The sequence below is a fragment of the Lepisma saccharinum genome, chromosome 4, assembly GCF_977018435.1.
Source record: "Lepisma saccharinum chromosome 4, izLepSacc3.1, whole genome shotgun sequence".
NCBI classification, from domain to species: Eukaryota; Metazoa; Arthropoda; class Insecta; order Zygentoma; family Lepismatidae; genus Lepisma; species Lepisma saccharinum.
Genome location: NC_139232.1, coordinates 27812733 through 27830703, shown reverse-complemented (window position 1 = coordinate 27830703; position 17971 = coordinate 27812733). Strand labels below are relative to the sequence as shown.

General features: G+C 39.8%; 1 protein-coding gene across 2 annotated transcripts in view; it reads left to right on the top strand.

Moving 5' to 3' along the window:
* Window positions 1–14159: 14159 nt before the first annotated feature.
* LOC145987119 (sodium-coupled monocarboxylate transporter 1-like) overlaps window positions 14160–17971 on the top strand; it is a 138010-nt gene continuing 134198 nt past the window's right edge. Inside the window, exon 1 of one of the 2 annotated variants that reach the window (XM_083121604.1) lies at window positions 14160–14281. The gene's annotated coding sequence lies outside the window, so the exon portion shown is untranslated. The remainder of the gene's footprint in view (window positions 14282–17971) is intronic. The other variant, XM_083121605.1, reaches the window with a different exon arrangement.

Below are 17971 nucleotides of genomic sequence, written 5' to 3'. Positions count from 1 at the left end.
GATGCGGAAGTCTAATGGTGCGAGCAGATTTCTTCCTCGTCATGGTATCCCCATTCTCGGGTGTGGATGTTGCAGTCCAGTAGCCTCCATTTGGTGTCATGGGGATCAAGCGCCACTTTGTTGATCGTGGATGTACGCAACTGGTCGATGGTGCTCGTGATCCGATGTTCGGTCATGCGTTGCTTGCTTTTGTCGAACAAGCACGACTTATAATCTTCTACGGTTAGTTTGTTTGTGCTCGAACGACCCACCCCCTTTGCCTTCTTTATTTCGGTCTCATCCTGGATTTTTATTGCGTACATTTTCGCTCGAAGGCCAGCAAACTCTGTGATGATGCGGCCGTTGACTTCATCCTTCATCTTCCCGATCGTCATTTTCTGGCTGTTGTCGAAGAGAGCGTGATCTTTCGGATAATTGGAGACATCGAAATGCTGGCTCATGCTTTTGAGATCTTCGTATAGATCATCGGTGTGGATGTTGTATATGAAGCTGTCCGTGTCGGTGTAAGCCACCTCGATCCCCTCTCCATAGCGTGGTTTCATGATGTCGTAGTGAAATTTGTACATGGCCAGCTTCAACAACTCGAGGATCGCGACTCCTACTGCGATTGGTTTGTTGAATGTTATGTGACGGAGAGCACGTTCGATCAATACCAACGTGTCGCTCAGTATCGTGAAGTTCTTGTACGTGGGCTGAGCGACGAGCTTGTTTATTTTCTTCGGGTCGGAGACCAAGTTGATATTTTTTCTTTTCCTCGCATCTTCCATGCTCTTGCCGTAGATGCTGTTGTTCATCAATTTGTATAGGTCTTTGTCTGCTGAAGAAGAAGCTGATGCTCGACGTTGAGTGTTGCCGTCGATATAGGGTGCTAGCCACCTGGTCTGTCTAAACTTCAATCCCGAGTGCACACGCTTCAAAACCAATCCATGCTGGAGGTAGAATTGTAGGAGACGATAATGCACCACGTAATTCTCTTTGCTCTTGAAGGTGAGCATCAGCTTCTTCTCCGGAGCCGATTCCATCACAGGTGCCATCGCAAATCCATGGTGTTCTTGATGAAGCGATGCAGGATATTCCAAATCTACTTTCAGGAAACATCCATTTTCATGATCTTCGCTCCATTCTAAACAATCTTGAAGTTCCTGCTCGCTCATCCATTCGTATTCTCCGATGGGCAGAGGCTTGGACATGGCATAACCATACAGGTTGTTCATGTCCCAGTATGCCAAGAAGTTTGTCGGTTTCCCTGCATCGAAATCGGCAACATATGGATTGTTGGCCTTGACGTATCGAAGGGGACACTGGACGATTCCACCACGTTTTGCCTCTTCGACAAACAAAAGTTGATTGACGTCTTTGATGAGTTCTATCTTCACCTTCGTGGATTTTAACATCGCCAGCCAAGAATAACCCGGTGTGGTGTAGCTGAAAGCGGGGTCCAAACCATATGCTGCCATTCCTCTCGAGCGATGGAGATGAAAACGGTCGCTCAATAGCGTAACATCTAGTTTTAAATACAGATCATGATAGTCGGCCATGGTTTGACAAGAGAATGTAGACCAGACAAGCTGAGCATGATGGTAGTCCTCTTCGGTGCAACAGGTGTCGCTAAGACGACTGTAGAATGCTTCTCTCGGTGGTAATGATGTTTCTGAGAATTTGGAAGCATCCGTCATGTATTCGTAGGGGTAAACACCCTTGCGTCTCAACAGTGCTAAATGTTGGTCGCCAAAACATTTCCTGGTGGCGACCAAATCATCGTCGGTGAGTTGAGACGCAAGTGTCGCCAAACTCGAAGACAGAAAGTTGTAGGAGTCCAAGAAGAGAATTTCTATGTGATTGCCATTTCCAACGTCCACCTTCTTGCTGAATGAAATGAATTTCTCATTGGTGCGAGCTATGACGCTAATGGGTTGAGCGTCGCATCCCATCTCCTTTATGAAGATTTTGGCGTCGTAGCCCTCCAAATTGTGAATGAATACAGGAATAAAATTTGGTTTTTTGATTTGTAGATTACAGTTGTTACACACGGGGGCCACATATTTTCCCGTGTGATGATTATGGTGGCGAACTTTGACATTTTCGAGGGTGAAGTTACATTCGCACACATCACACTGAGAGGCAAGGTCGTATGCTTCCTTCTCTTCCTGGGTAAGAGGCTCTATTGCTTTGTCTTCTCTTAGTAGAGGAGCGAATTGTATGGCCATCTGTTTCAAGGTTTGAACGAATTTTTGTGGAGCATCATTGCCACGATGTAAAATGCCTGTGTTGTTGACCATCAATCCAAAAGCGCAGGCTTCGTGATGTAGAATTTCGGTAGTGCTCGATACGCTGGGATTCGGTTCGCAGATGGCGAGTGGAAGTTGGAAACTTTCAAAGTCGGCGCATATCATCACGGGATGCCAGAGTAATGCCTTGTAGTTGGAAAATGTCATGTCTCGAAAAGGCATTTTGATAGCCGTAGCCGGATGTTTACTACACATTTCATGATGATCTCTGAGTTATTCATCAACATTCTTTTTTCCTCGACCGTAGAATATACTCAGGCATCTGTCGCATACTCGAATTTTATGGTGATTTGTGGTAATTTGACTTCTTGTTAATTTTGGAAGATTCTGAATTAGACAATAATGATAATTATCATCATCTTCGATCAGGAGTAATCTGATGACATGATTACTTTTAATGTTGCTATGTCTGAGAACGTAGATGGTGTTGTTTTTGTCTAATCCGAAGATGTGTACTGCTATACTTTCGTTTTTATCTGTCTTGTACTGTGCCTCAAATTTACTAATATCTCGTAGATTTACAGGGTAATTAATGCCATCCATAGGTTTTTCAAATTCTGAGAGATATTCTGGCTTGTTGTAGTGGTATAAACAATGCTTATTATTATTGGCTGGGTGATGATCGGCAATGATGCACCACAAAAAGCATCTGTTATCCTCATTTTGAATGTTGATGATGGCTTTCTTACTGGCTATTTCCGGAGGCAAATCGATGAAGCTGGATGCTCCCATCGGGTTGTATCGTGCTACCTTCAAAGTTAAAGTGTGAGGCGAACCGCAAAGTGTCCAACCCGATCCACGTTTTTGGAAAGTCTCGTGCTTGTTCAACAAAGCGTCAAACATCTGGTTGCAAATGGCATCCACCTCATCGACGTCGGTGGCGTGGAGGCTCTTTACACCAGTGTAATGATGGAAAGTTTCTCGCTCTTTTTTTACGTTTTCATAAATGACTGAAACGATGAGGTGGATTTTCAACGAACATTGCAACAAAGCTTCGGTGATAGACGAAATTAACTTGCTTTTGACCGAGCGAAAAAAGTTGTTTAGATCAGATATTTCTTCAGATCGGAAAGTCTCCTCGGTTAAAATATTTCGAATACTTTCGCCGGCACTGTTCTGCTTCTTTCGTGGCGCTTGATCGATAACATCGAGCTTTCTCTTACTTGATCCTTCCCCATGCACATTCTTCCTATGTCTACTCAAGTGAGAAATGGATATATATTTCCCACAGTGGTCACATGCACGTTTCGCTTCCTTCTTCTCCATTTTTTTGCTAAAAAAAAGATGAAGTTACTAAAATATTGCACACTTTTTTGTGGTGTTATTTATATTAGACCCCAAAGCATAAACGATCTACCATAGATGAAGTTACTATTTTGTGGTGTTACTTATATTAGACCCAAGCATAAACGATCTACCATAGATGAAGTTACTATTTTTGGTTTTGTTTATATTAGATACGATCTCAATTTTTCTTAAATAACCAGCATGAATCTTTTTGGTTTCCGAAAACAGATCATCATGGAGACTGTACACCGCACGATGACAGATCTAGCTTCCGTGTTATCTAAACTCAACGATCTACTGATGATTCACCTCAACAGCATTTGGACGAAATTGGATGACGACGTGGGCAAGATTTTTTTACGTCTTCAACAACAATTTACATTTTTACGAAATTCCGATCGACGGGAAACTTCGGATCACCGTGAATCCGGAGAACGAAGGGCGAAAAATCAAACTTTCTAGCGGCAAGAACATTTTTCGAATGAAGCTCGACAAGGTGCTTTCTAACATGGCGTACGATGTGTCTGCAGGAGATTGTTTATACGTGGAACTCCTAGGAGATTACGACAAAACTCATTCCTCTCTTCGTAGAATTACGAATCGTCTATCCTTTAATAAATAACCGTTAACAAAATGCCTAACGACATTTTCGGCCACACCAAGCGTGTAGACCATGCAGAAGAAATTCTCATGTTGGATATTCGAGTTAAAAAGTTGACGAGCGATTTGATCGCTTTGCAGGAGACCTTAAACAAAAGTTTAGAGTCGGAGATCGCTACGCTCCAAACGCAATGTCTCGATCCTATTCTGAAAATCGATTCCGAACTGAAAACGCTCATAAAAAATTATGTTGACGTACCTTCTTACGACAACGTTCAAAATATACAGTTTTATCCTTAAACAAAAATGCGGGTTATGGTGTTAACAGATACTTCCAAGACAATATCCAAAGAATACTGTCACATACGCGAAATGTAAAACATTTTTTTCTCTTTTCTACTACATCCCTGGGGAGTATAAACGGCTGGAGCGTGGTGCTGATCATCCAAAACGGCCGAACTCGAGAATATTCGGGGCTCTACTTCCGCATCCAGTAAATGTGCCTTCATGAGAAGATGCTATACGCACGACGAACTTTAACTAACTAACTAACTCTCTAGCCTTCTTAAACCCGAAGGTTCATGGCTGCAGCAACACAGGCCTTCCACCTTTCCCTATCTTGAGCAAGTTCTATATACTCTTTTCCATCTCTACCGATTTCCCTTAGGTCCATCTCAACGTTGTCCCGCCATCTTCGTCTTGGCCTTCCTACAGGTCTCTTACCATCAGGTTTCTCAACTAGAATCCTGTAAACTCCTCTTTCTTCTCCCATTCGTGCCACATGGCCTGCCCACCAAAGTCTTTTTGATTTAATCATTCTAACAATATCTGGACATGAATACAAATTATGTAGTTCTAAATTATGTAACCTTCTCCACTCACCTGTCTCCTCATCCCTTTTAGGTCCAAATATTTTCCTAAGGATCTTATTTTCAAATACTCTGAATTTATGTTCCTCTTTCAATGTAAGGGACCAAGTTTCACATCCATATAATACTACAGGCAAAATTACTGTTTTGTATATTTTAACTTTTAGTTTCTTAGATATTAAACGAGAAGACAAAAGTTTATGAAGAGAGAAGTAACATGCATTTCCTGAATTAAGCCTACTTTTTATTTCCTCTTTAATATAATTTTCATTTGTTAATATTACTCCTAAGTATTTGAATTTGGAAACTGGTTCAAACGAGTTGTTATCAATAATTAGATTTTGATTATTACCTAACACTTGGTTTCGGCCTGTAATCATATATTTAGTTTTCTCTTTGTTAACTTCCAAACCTATCTCTTTAGCAGTTTTGAAAAATATTTTAGCATTATTCTTAATTGTATTCACATCATCCCCCAGTAAGTCTACATCATCTGCATATGCTAACAACTGAGTCACACCATTTAATTTTAGTCCTTCTTTAGATACTTTTACCTTCCTAACAGCGTATTCTAAGGCAAAATTAAAGAGCAATGGAGATAATGCATCTCCTTGTTTTAATCCATCATGAATTGCAAATTTGTCAGACATATTAATACCCACACGAATTTTACTTTCTGTTTCACTGGTGCATATTTTTATCATACTAACAAGCTTCTTAGGTATTCCAAACTCTACTAATATATTATATAATTTATCTCTTTTGATCGAATCATATGCTTTTTTGAAATCAATGAATAGTTGATGGACATTTTGATTATATTCCCACTTTTTTTCAAGTGTCTGTCTGATGTGAAAAATTTGATCTGTAGTTGATCTGTTACGTTTAAATCCACATTGATAATCACCTATAATTTCATTAGCATATGGGGTTAGTCTTGTTAAAAGAATGTTAGATAATATTTTATATGTTGTTGAGAGTAGAGAAATTCCACGGTAATTATTGCAGTTCATCTTATCACCTGTTTTAAACACAGGAACAATTATGGATTCTTTCCACTGTTGAGGGATTTCTTCTTTATTCCATATTAAACAAATTAATTTATGAATTTCACATATTAATGAATTTCCACCATATTTAATTAACTCAGCTGGTATTAAATCAATGCCAGGTGCTTTGTTATTTTTTAGCCTTTTAATAGCATCTTGAACTTCAGTCAAGTTAGGTTCTGGAACTAAAGGTTCTGCTGTGTGGACTTCATTTACTTCTGATTTATCTCCTACATGGACATTTAAAAGGTCATTAAAGTAGTTCTTCCATCTATTTAGAATATCGGTTGTGTCTGCTAGAAAATCACCGTCTTTATCTTTTATCAAGTTTACTTTAGGTTGCCACCCCTTTCTAAATTCATTTACACCTTTATATAAATCTCTGATATTTTTATTTTTGCTGTTTGTTTCAATTTCGTTAATTTTGTTTTTCAAGTAATCTCTTTTTTTACTTCTAAACGTGCGGTTAACTTCTCGCTTTATTCTATTATAATTGTTTAGATTTGTATCATCAGAGTTATTTAACCACCTAAGTCTAGCCTGATTTCTTATTTCTATTAGATTATGACATTCATTATCAAACCATGGCTTACTTTTTCTCGGTTTATGGTATCCCTAACTTTCTTTAGCTGCTGATTCTATTGCATTACGTATGTGCTCCCAATTCTTATTTACGTCTGTTTCATTTATATTTTCATCATCATTTAAATCCTGCAAGACATCAAATCTATTTGACAGTTTAATTTGGTAATCTTTCTTAATTCTTTCATCAGTAAACTTTCCTGTATCAAATTTTAGAACTTTTAGATTTTGTTGCTTATGATTTATCACTGAGAGTCTTTCTCTTAATTTAACAATTACTAAATAATGGTCACTGGCACAGTCAGCACCTCTATGTGTACGAACGTCAATTATACTAGTATGCCTTCTCTTATCAATGAGAATATGATCTATCTGATTATGAGTTTTACCATCTGGAGAAGACCAGGTATATTTATGGATATCTTTATGTTTAAAAGTGGTACTTTTCACTTAGATGGTTCGGCCATTTGAGCAGAATGAGTGAGACGAGACTGCCAAAGCAGATATGGGAAGCACGTCCACAAGGAACAAGACCAAAAGGAAGACCAAGAAAGACATGGAATATGAGTGTCAAAGAGATTTTGGAGAAACGAAGCATAAGATGGAAAGAGGCACAGGAAAAGGCGATGGACAGAAACGTCTGGAGAACTCTCTGTAACCCCTCGACACCGGCAGGTAGAAGAGGACGCGACTAAGTAAGTAAGTAAAACTTTTCACAATTAAATTCTTTGAGGTTGCAAAAGTAATCAATCTTATACCATTATCATTACTTAATTCATGAAGACTTTCTTTACCAATCGTGGGTTTAAATGTCTCTTCTTTGCCAATCTGTGCATTACAGTCACCTAACAGAATTTTCATATCATAGTGAGAAAAGTTATCAAACACCTGTTCTAACTCTGTATAAAAATCATCTTTAGTATTATCATCTTTATCTTCCGTTGGTGCATGTATGTTTATTAAAATAATTTTACACCACCTACCCTGTAAAACTGCATATGATATCCTATCATTAATAAATTCTACTGTTTTAAGAGCCGAGATAATTCTATTATTTATGAAAAAGCCTGTTCCAAAATTATGATTTTCAGTACCACCATAGAAAAAAGTATAATTTTTAGATTTACAATTCCCTTTTCCTGGCCACCTAACTTCCTGGACAGCTACTACATCTAATTTATACTTAACTATCTCATTAACTGTACACTGAAATGCCCCAGGCCGGTAAAGGCTCAGAACATTCCAGGTGCCTAATTTAATATCCTTATTCCAAATGAAGATCTTATCCTTAGTCCAGGGACCTCCCAAAGTAGTCCCCACCGGGAGATCCGAACGGGGGACTATTTTACCTCCGGAATATTTTACCTTGGGAACATCCATGGCCTTATATTGCTGTTTCTTGACATTTTTTTTTACAGTGCAGAGTTGTCAGCTCTACGCCTAACCCCCAATATGAATGGAGGAACTACTACACAAGACAAACATAAACACATTAGACAGCACAATTACTACACAAACACATTAGACAGCACAACTACTACACAAACACATCACAACTATAACACAATATAACCACAAACCCACCACAACTACTACACAATATAAACATAAACAAACTACACACCACAACTACTACCCAAGACAAACACAATTAGACAGCACAACTACTACGCAAGACAAAATAAACATACTAGACAGCAAACTACTACACAAACATACTAGACACCACAACTACAACACAAGATACATCGTTACATACCACCGATACTACACAAGACAAACAGAAACACATTAGACAGCATAACTACTACACAAGATAAACACAAACACAATAAACATTTGTACAAGAGAAAGGGTAATTAATAACAATAAATAGTGCAATGGGAAAGGACGTGTCATATTCTTAATAACTTTGCCTTACCTTTACTCTACTAACTACTCATGCCAGGAATTTTTGTATTTTTGATCCTTCATTATGTCTCCATTGCTAACCTGGTTCATTCCCAGTCAAGACAGCAATTATTCCATGCAATAAAAATACGTCAAACTTAAAATGAAACAGGTGTCGGCGTGCGCGCGCACACACACATACACACAAACAAACACAAGGAGAAAGAGAGAGAGAGAGATGGATAGACGGGGGAATAGGAACAAAAAATCCTTCCACAAACTGCCAAGACTCCAACAGAAAGCTTGCTGGAAACAAGTTTGCGTGCTGGCCTTGTCTGCTACTGCCCTCCCCCACTTTCTTATCTAAACAGCAGCATTGAAGAGTTTCCAACTCGCTTCTGAGTTGGTAGGAAAAGGGAAGTACATTTCATTTGATCCCGTCTGTACTACACACCCAGCGAATTCAAAACCCACAGACCCATGTCCGTCATCAACACGACGAAGCGGAAGCAGGTCGTGGTCAATGATCGCACCAACATCAAGGTCGTTTGCGAGTTCCACGACGCGCTGCCTGCCGATACTCTATGCAGCGTCATCCTGATTGCAGAGAAGTCCTTCATCCATGACGTGAAGAACGAGAGGGTCACAGAGCAGTTTTAAATATATCGCCAACAAGCAAGAATGGTTTTTCTACAACCCCCATTACAAAATTTTTAATCTAAAACGCCAAGCACTCCAATAGGTTGCAAAGTTTTAGGATCAAAACTAACTTGACAAATCGAATTTCTTAAAAAAACAAATTTGAGGGGCGCTTGCTAGTTGAGTAGTTATCATCAAAACCTATCCAACAAATCCACAATCATCATCCTAGCTCAATTAGGAGCCGAGAAAATCAATGTGTTGGAAAACGTCTTAAGATATTTGTCTTAAGAAAATTTTCTTGATAGACCGGAAGTAAGATCTTAACAGACCGGAAGTCGACTTTCTTAAAGATTAAGATAATTGTCTTAAGACATTAAGTATCTCGACTCCTAAGGGACCTACAACAATATAACCTTTTGGTCTATTGCCTTCACGGATCTCCCCTAACTCTATCGCCTTTTGGATTTCAGAACAACTCGCATATGTGATGTGGTCAGCACCACGCAACCGGTCATTAGCCAAGAGAGACACAGCAGACAGCCCCTGCAATCATAGGCATAGCCTTTGAGCTGAAAATTCACATTCATAAAAAAATCTATAGTCGGCACAGTCGACCATTTCGTAGTACCTCTAAAGCCATAAGCTCAGCAGGAATTGGGGCCTACAGTTTTTTTTTCTGAGCACCTACAGTTTTTTTATCTGAGCACCTACAGTTTTTTTTTCTGAGCACCGACAGTTTTTTTTTATCTGAGCAGAAATGGGCCTACAGTTTTTCTCTGAACATAAAAAAATGGGTCTACAGTTTTTTCTTCTGAACATAAATGGGCCTACAGTTTTTTTCTCCGAACATAAAATTTGGGTCCACACTTTCCACTTGATATCAAGCGCAATAAAAAATGCCTAATAATGTGTCCCGCACACACATTTTTTTCCTATCAACAAACGATACACAAACAAAAAAATCCATTCTAAAAAAAATGTGTAGTTCTGCGAGTGTATTTTCTTCCACAATACGTTAAGGGCTGTTAGGCTTGTTTCATGGGAGTCCCATCCACAATCCCTTCACGTCTGTTTGGCTCGTTTCAAGAATCAACTCGCAAGAACAAACACCATCATGCAAGCTACAAACTTTTTATCTGGCAACAAGAAAAAAATAAACTTTTATACTTTGTGTTCTGCGAGTGTATTTTCTTCCACAATACGTTAAGGGCTGTTAGGCTTGTTTCATCGGAACTTTTCTAACGGTGGAAGCGGCCCCGGCGCCTACCCAGCGTCGAATAACATGGGTACCTGGGGGAAACCCTGGGGGGTAAAGGCGGTCAGGGGCGTGATGCTGATCACATCACCCCCACTCACGACCGGATCAAGAAAGTGTGGCGCGTTACCCCCACACCCCCTATACGCCTTAATGGCGTGGTGCTATGCACAGGGGAACACTTTACCTTTACTTTACCCATCCACAATGCCTTTCACGTCTGTTAGGCTCGTTTCAAGAATCAACTCGCAAAACAAAACACCATAAGAAAATATATCATGCAAGGTACTTACTTTTCTCTGGAACACACACTCAACAGGAAAAATAAACTTTTATACTTTGTGTTCTGCGAGTGTACTTTCTTCCACAATACGTTAAGGGCTGTTAGGCTTGTTTCATGGGAGTCCCATCCACAATCCCTTAACGTCTGTTAGGCTCGTTTCAAGAATCAACTCGCAGAACAGTCGCTCTAGATGATATGGAAGTTTCCATGGCAGAGCTTCGGATTATAAGGGGATGCGAGGAGTGATATGTTGAGCAAAGTGGCGTAATCCGCATCAGAAAATAGTCCCCATTCTATTGTCTGAACTGATCATCACCCCACGTTTTCGATGAAAAGCCAGGAAGTACTCTTCCGCTCTCCTATTGTTCAGTGAACATGCCCTTCACACAGCACAGTCGATTTCAAATACCGCTACAATACCAATTTTTGCATCATGAGGAGAAAAACATCGTAGCAGGGGGCCCAAAACATCGTGGGAGAGAGGTCCCCGTTAGGTCGTAGCAGGGGGCCAGGGATTTCCTTAACAAAAATAATTTTGATTATCACACACACACATTGTAGAAGATCACACATGAGTTTTAAAAACAAAACATCGTGGCAGATTACGCTGAGAGCAAGGTCGTAGTAGATTACACTGAGGGATCTTACAGTAAGAGGAGACAGCAGCCTTATAGGAAAATGTCGTAAGTCATTTCAAAAGTAGGTCAAAGGGCGAGAGCAAAATTTGCAGGAGGTAAAAAATAGCTTAAAAAGTGATGCCAGAGCTTCTTCTCTCCATTTTTCTCTCATTGTAGGTTAGTTTAGTCCGTAAAACGTCGTAAAATAAAAAGTAGGTCAAAGGGCCCTTCCAGAACGTACCATACATACTACTCAGGTAGCATATGCTTCTCATCGGTTATAAGAAATTGCATTATAGTTTAATACGAGGGTCATTTCATAAATAATGCATACTACTTTTTTTTCTTACATGTTAATTGCATGTCAAGCAGCATCTTCTTACAGTCCTTCAGTGCAGTCTCCCTGCTTCTCAAAAACACGTCCCAACGTCTCGGAATATTTGCTATGCTAGTTAGGGTACCATCGTTGTTCCGTCCGCGGATGACGAGAAAATTATTACAGGTGCGGTTCTCCACACATGGACTCCTTCAACTTTGGGGAATAAGTCGAAGTCTGGTGGACTCATGTCTCGACTGGATGGCCAGTGAGTCAATACTTCCCACTTCATAATTGCTCAGCAAATAGGTCACAATCTTCCCTAGGTGCGGGCGTGCAAAATTAATGGCTCATCCCGAAATATGCCAGGTCGGTTTTTGTGTATGCGTAATTTTTGGATCCAAGCACGATAAAATGCTACTTTTACACTACTTTCATGTGAGACTCTTTCCGTCATGATGATTTCTTGGTGATAGTAGGCAAAGGTGATCATTTGCTTCACCATTCCTTGTGTTTATTAAAAGTTTTTTGGTCGTGGTGGTTGTGAGACACCTCCACTCGTTTGACAGCTATGGTTTAAAGTTTACGGTCCACTGTTGCTCACCACCAATTTCGAAAAGCACTGTCAATTTCTTTCTGGTTCTTGCCACGTAAACTTTCAATTTTAATGCACGATTTTTGGTCCTCAACTAGTACCTGAGGCACCAGCAGACGCCACTTCTAACACTCGTTACTTCCAAGTGGCGTTGGCTATACTCTGTTGCGGTAATCTATGGAACAACACTGCGCATGGTGGCAGAGAAGGGGGTGGGGAATCGAGTGTGCAGAGCGAAGCAGTACACGCTGATGCGAATACTGGTCGCTTTCCGTCCTCCACGCAATCCCATTCGCTCTCACATGTTCATTGGTGGAGCCGTCTCGCGTCACTACTTGCGCAGAGAGTTGTTTTCGTTCGCTCGCTCCAGAGATACCCGGGACAGGGCATTGAGAAATGATGCCTTCAACCTCAAGAGGCGTAACTTTTACTCTAATTGCATAATCCAATCCGCACTGTTGCCACTTTGTGCAATAATTATGAAATGACCCTCGTACATTTTCTCCAAATATTGTGTCCGGCCTCCGTGGTGGAGTTGTTAACACAGCGCGCTACGATGCCAGAGGTCCTTGGTTCGAATCCTGGCCAAAGCATGGGTGTTCATTGTAATTGTCCCCTTCATCAATTTAATCATATCATCACTCATCCTTATCTTCGCGATTAGTCAAAACTAGCACAAAAAGGAAGTAAAATAAATCAATCAATCCAAATATTTTAAGGAGTTAAAAATATATGTACATTTAAAATTTCACTTATCTTGCGATGTCAATGTTGATACAATGGAATTTTATGTACTGAATTTGCAATTGCGGTTTTGAGTTCAGCAAAGCATTTGTTTCAAACGATATATTTCCATGAACATCAAATATCAGAATAAATATCACATTATATGTGTGTCAATGTAATATTTGTGACACCCTTTAGACAAAAAAAGTGTGACGTGATCAGAATTTTTTTTTTCATTTTTGGACTCAGTGGGTTGGAATTGTTTAAGAGTGTTCATCATCGTGACTTCTACAGAACAAAGATTAAAATTTATTAGCTAGTGTTACAAGACACGACGTTACCACTACGGCATCGGGGAGTCCCCGTGTCTTAGTTTGTAACAGCAAATATGTGTAGTCTTTTACCTTAGTTCTGATAACGCAGTGATGGCGTCGTCGCCTTATGATCAAGGGGTCCTGGGTTCGATACTCGGTGGAGTCACATAGTGGTTCGGATCCCACTTTAAACTGTAGGTCCAGTCCCAATTAGCCTTACTGCGCCGAAAGTAGACTTAAAACTACAATTCAATTCAATTTTACCTTAGTTCACGTCATGTAGGAAGAGAAGTGACATTCCTCGATGCATGAAGCCAAGGGCAAAATCTATTGAAATTGGTGCCACTGGGGTATGAGGCAGTAAATTATCCATCATCAGTTGCACATTTGAGCTATGGTCATCTAAAGCTCTATTTGCCCATCATCCTGGCGCTACTTTTGCATACAAAGAATCTTGTTGATTCTCACAGTGCCTTTGCCATTTTAATGCTCCCATTCTTTGACGTCATCATCTTTGACGAACAGTTCTTTCGTTTCGGCAATTACCCTTGGAACGCACAGCTGACCTTATGCAAATAATAACCACCAGGGTAATAAATAATGCGATAACTGACACCGCCGTTCAAACATGGGAAAATGAATTTTCAATTGTTTTGCCAACGAGATAACAAAATTCACACCTGAAGGGGTTCTAAACAGGGTCAATTACTGAGTGTGTGTGTGCGCGTTCTCTTGGCATACTCTCACACTGTTCTTTTGCGTGCAGGTGGAGAGAGAGAAGGAGGGAGAAATCGGCGAAGCTTAACACGTGCTTCCCCTCCTTGCAAGAAGTGCATTGGCGCTCCTTCACTCCTACCTTTGACAAAGTGCTTTCACCAGTGCATTGTGACAGTCGGTGCTTGTATACTCGGTAACCCCCGCTTCGCGAAAAGGCATGGAGCATATGTTGTGTTAGGTGCCAAATGAAGGTTAGTCAATATATTTACCAGTGTTGACATATTTGTGTCCTGGACACTTTGGGTGTTCTGTATATTCTCTTCGGCGTATTCAGTGTAGCCATGGAATTTTCATTGGTGATATTCAGTTTCTGAATAATGATGTTATTATATTTTCATTATGTGCACATGAGGTAAACAACCACGGAAAGGAGGAACAGAATGAACATAGATGGGAGTTTTTTTCTATTGGTTCCAATATAAAATATAAGTTTTTACACACTATACTGGAACCAATTCGCTAATTGGAATGATCGGCTTTCAATTAAAACCTGTAGGTGAATTGGATTTAAATGAAACCATTAGGTGTACCCAAGGACATATTTAGGGGGTCCACGGAATCTGAACCCTCTTGAGAGATTTACCAAGTAATAAAATGAAATAATGAAAAATACTATTTTAGCGTTTGTTGTATAATAGATGGTTATTTATTTCCATGATTATTGGAAGGCAAGGATTAAATTGGGATCATATGATTTTGAAGGTCAGAATAACATATGATTTACGTACATTACTGCATATAGTAATATACATAAAATATTAGTCAGAAACTGTATTTTTCGCCCATTGGATCTAACATTTTTTCATTAAATATTCAATTAATCATGTATTTGACATTGATTTCCTAACCAGGGCAGTTGCTTTCATACAAATTTTGGCCATCTTAACTACAGGTACGTTACAAAATGAATACGTGCTGTTATATCTCGAATCTCATACTGTCTCTTTAACTATTCATGTAATAGTTATGCAATATTAATTAATGTACATATCTAATTCATGTCAAAATTTTAATATGATTTAATATAATTAGTTATGTAATCAATTATCATTATTTATTATTATTTCTGAGACATTTGGTTCGGACTCCCCACAAATTTCTATATATGTAGCGGGGTGTACCGGAATGATTCAGAATATTCCTATCAAATGCAGGAAATAGTTTCACTTTAATTAAAAATTGTTGCGGGCGCATCCACATTTACTCAGATATCAATAAATGGATTGCATAGTAATAAATTCAAAACTGGTATGTTTGAAACACATTTTTAAAATGTGTTTCAAATGCATGATGTGTATTTTTACAATTACATTTAAATAAAATAAGGAGCATGTCATTAAAAACGTACAAAAGACGTTAGATCGTTAACTTCCAAGCGAATCCCATTAGTAAATTGGAAATAATGGTAAACATGGTAAAAATTTCCATTCTAAAATTGAGAACATGAGGCTTGGAAAGCAACTATCAGAAAAAAATACAACTTTCCGAACCGAAGCGACACAGCACGATTTGTGATTTGATTTATTTTACTTCGTCTTTTGTGCCACTTTTGGCTAATTTACGAAGATGGGGATGAGTGATGAAATTGATGAATGGACACTCACAAATATCCATGCCCAGGCCAGGATTCGAACCCGGGACCCCTGGCGTCGTAGCGCGATGTGCTAACCACTCCGCCACAGGGGCCGGCCCGACACAACACGACAAGCTGAATGTGTCGCTTGTGGAAGATTACAGATCGAAGGGACACGCGACACATATCACTTGAGAAAGAATCAATGAACAGGAACGTACCACACAGTAGCGGCCTAACAAGTCGTACAAGCCTGTGTTCGAATGTTAAAATCCTCAAGCGACACGTGTTGCCTGTCACTTCTCGATTCGACTTGAATTCTCCCTGTTTCTTGCGTGTCGCTTGGGCTGGGCCGTTTTATTCAAAATCTTGCATCGCGTCGTCTGGATCTGTTGGTAGTGTATGTGTAGTGGATGCGTGCTTTGAAAGGGCCCACGTAGCTTGTCTCTTGTCATTTGGGTGCGAAAACCCCGTGTTACGTGTTCGGCAGCTGCGTGTCGCTTGTCGCTTCGGTCTGAAAGCTCCCGTACTGTTTCTTCATTGCCTTATATACTTCAGGGAACCTTGTGGATTTTTCACCCTCAATGCATTCATTGATTTATAAATTCTCCTCCAGATCCCTTCGTCTAATCTCTCTGAGTGGTCTTCGTGGCTGTGATCGTCCTCACGTGTATAGTCGTTCGGATCCCAGTTTAAACAATTGGCCCAGTCTCAATTAGCATATATGAGCCTCCCCGATGGCGCAGTGGTAGCGTCGTCGCCTTGTAATCAAGGGGTCGCGGGTTCGAGACCAGGTGGAGGGTTCGGATCCCACTTTAAATTGTAGGTCCAGTCTCGATTAGCCTTACTGTGTACAAAGTAGACTTAAGCCAATAATTCAAACGATTCTTCCCCTTCCCCCAAATATATTGCCACCAAACCATCCAGATGTCGCTGAAAATTCATATTCCCGAAAAGTTTTCTCGACATCTCCTAAAATGTTTCCCAAATGCCCAATTTATGGTAATTTTTGCTCTAAATGTACACTTACATCCCCTAAATACTAAATATGAAGTTACACCTCCCCCTCGCCAAGGTAGAAAATTCTGGATAAACCCCTGATCTTACAAATTAATCCACACACTAAAATACGTATATTGCTTCTCACGCGTCATTTGAGATCTAGTTAATGAATATGTTTACATTCAACAACAACAACAATATGAGATTAAAGCAGCCATTGTTTAAATACTTCATTTTTCTTTTCCTTGCACTTGTAGCGGATTAACGATCTGTCTTGGAAGCGGGTGGCAGTGTCATATATTTATTAAAATTATTAATTTATGTTGCTAAATACGTGAAAGATTGAAAGCTTTTCTAATAGTAATTACGTTACTTTTGAAAGGCGTTGATTATGTTTTGTGTTATTCATTTTCGGTAACTGTTTTATAATATTTGAAATTTTGCTGTTGCTATGTAGGCGAAAAATAAGAAACCATGCAATATCCGTGTACGTGACGGACAAGGAATAGAGTGAAAAGTGGGCTGCACCTTCCTTCGTTCTATTTCCATATTACTCATGGAAGTAATATGTTCGTTTGCCTTCGTGTTTTAAGAAGCATTTATTTTAAAATGTGCTAATTGGAGTGACTAGTAACTAAACTAAACAATCGCTTTTACTATTGATATGCCCAGTCTGAATGATCAGATACATGAAACAGATCTGCTACTCCCTCTTCCTGTTGAGTGAATACCTCGGTTGGGTTGCGCTTCCATGCAACTGTTCGCGTATGTCTGGAATGCTGTCTTGTCATGCCACCTGAAACAAGCTACTCATTTCCTTCTCACCTTTTCCACCTCTGGAAACAAACAAAAGTGGATTTCTATTGTGCCTGTTTCCTGGGAAAGGCGAACGTGCGAAAATATTGAGTTGATAGACGCATTTGCAAGGTCAGTACTAGACGATTTTAGTTTTAATTCGTTTCAATTGTTGTTCAAGTCCACTTTATGCACATGTAGGCAAATCGAGACTGTACCTACAGTTTAAAGTGGTATCCGAACCGCTGTGTGACTCCACCGAGTATCGAATCCGAGACCCCTTGATTACAAGGCGACGACGTTACCACTACTCCATCGGGGAGGCCAAGACAATTTTAGTGTTCGCTAAGGTTAGCTTCGATTTCGTGTCTACAGTTTCCTTTGAAATCTTGGGGTGTAAGGGATGATCCATTCCAAAGACTCCAGAAGTCTGCAATCCGCAATATTGAGTAATTTTAGTTTGATTAACATTGATGAAATAGTCAGGACAGCTCATTCTATTTAATCCCTG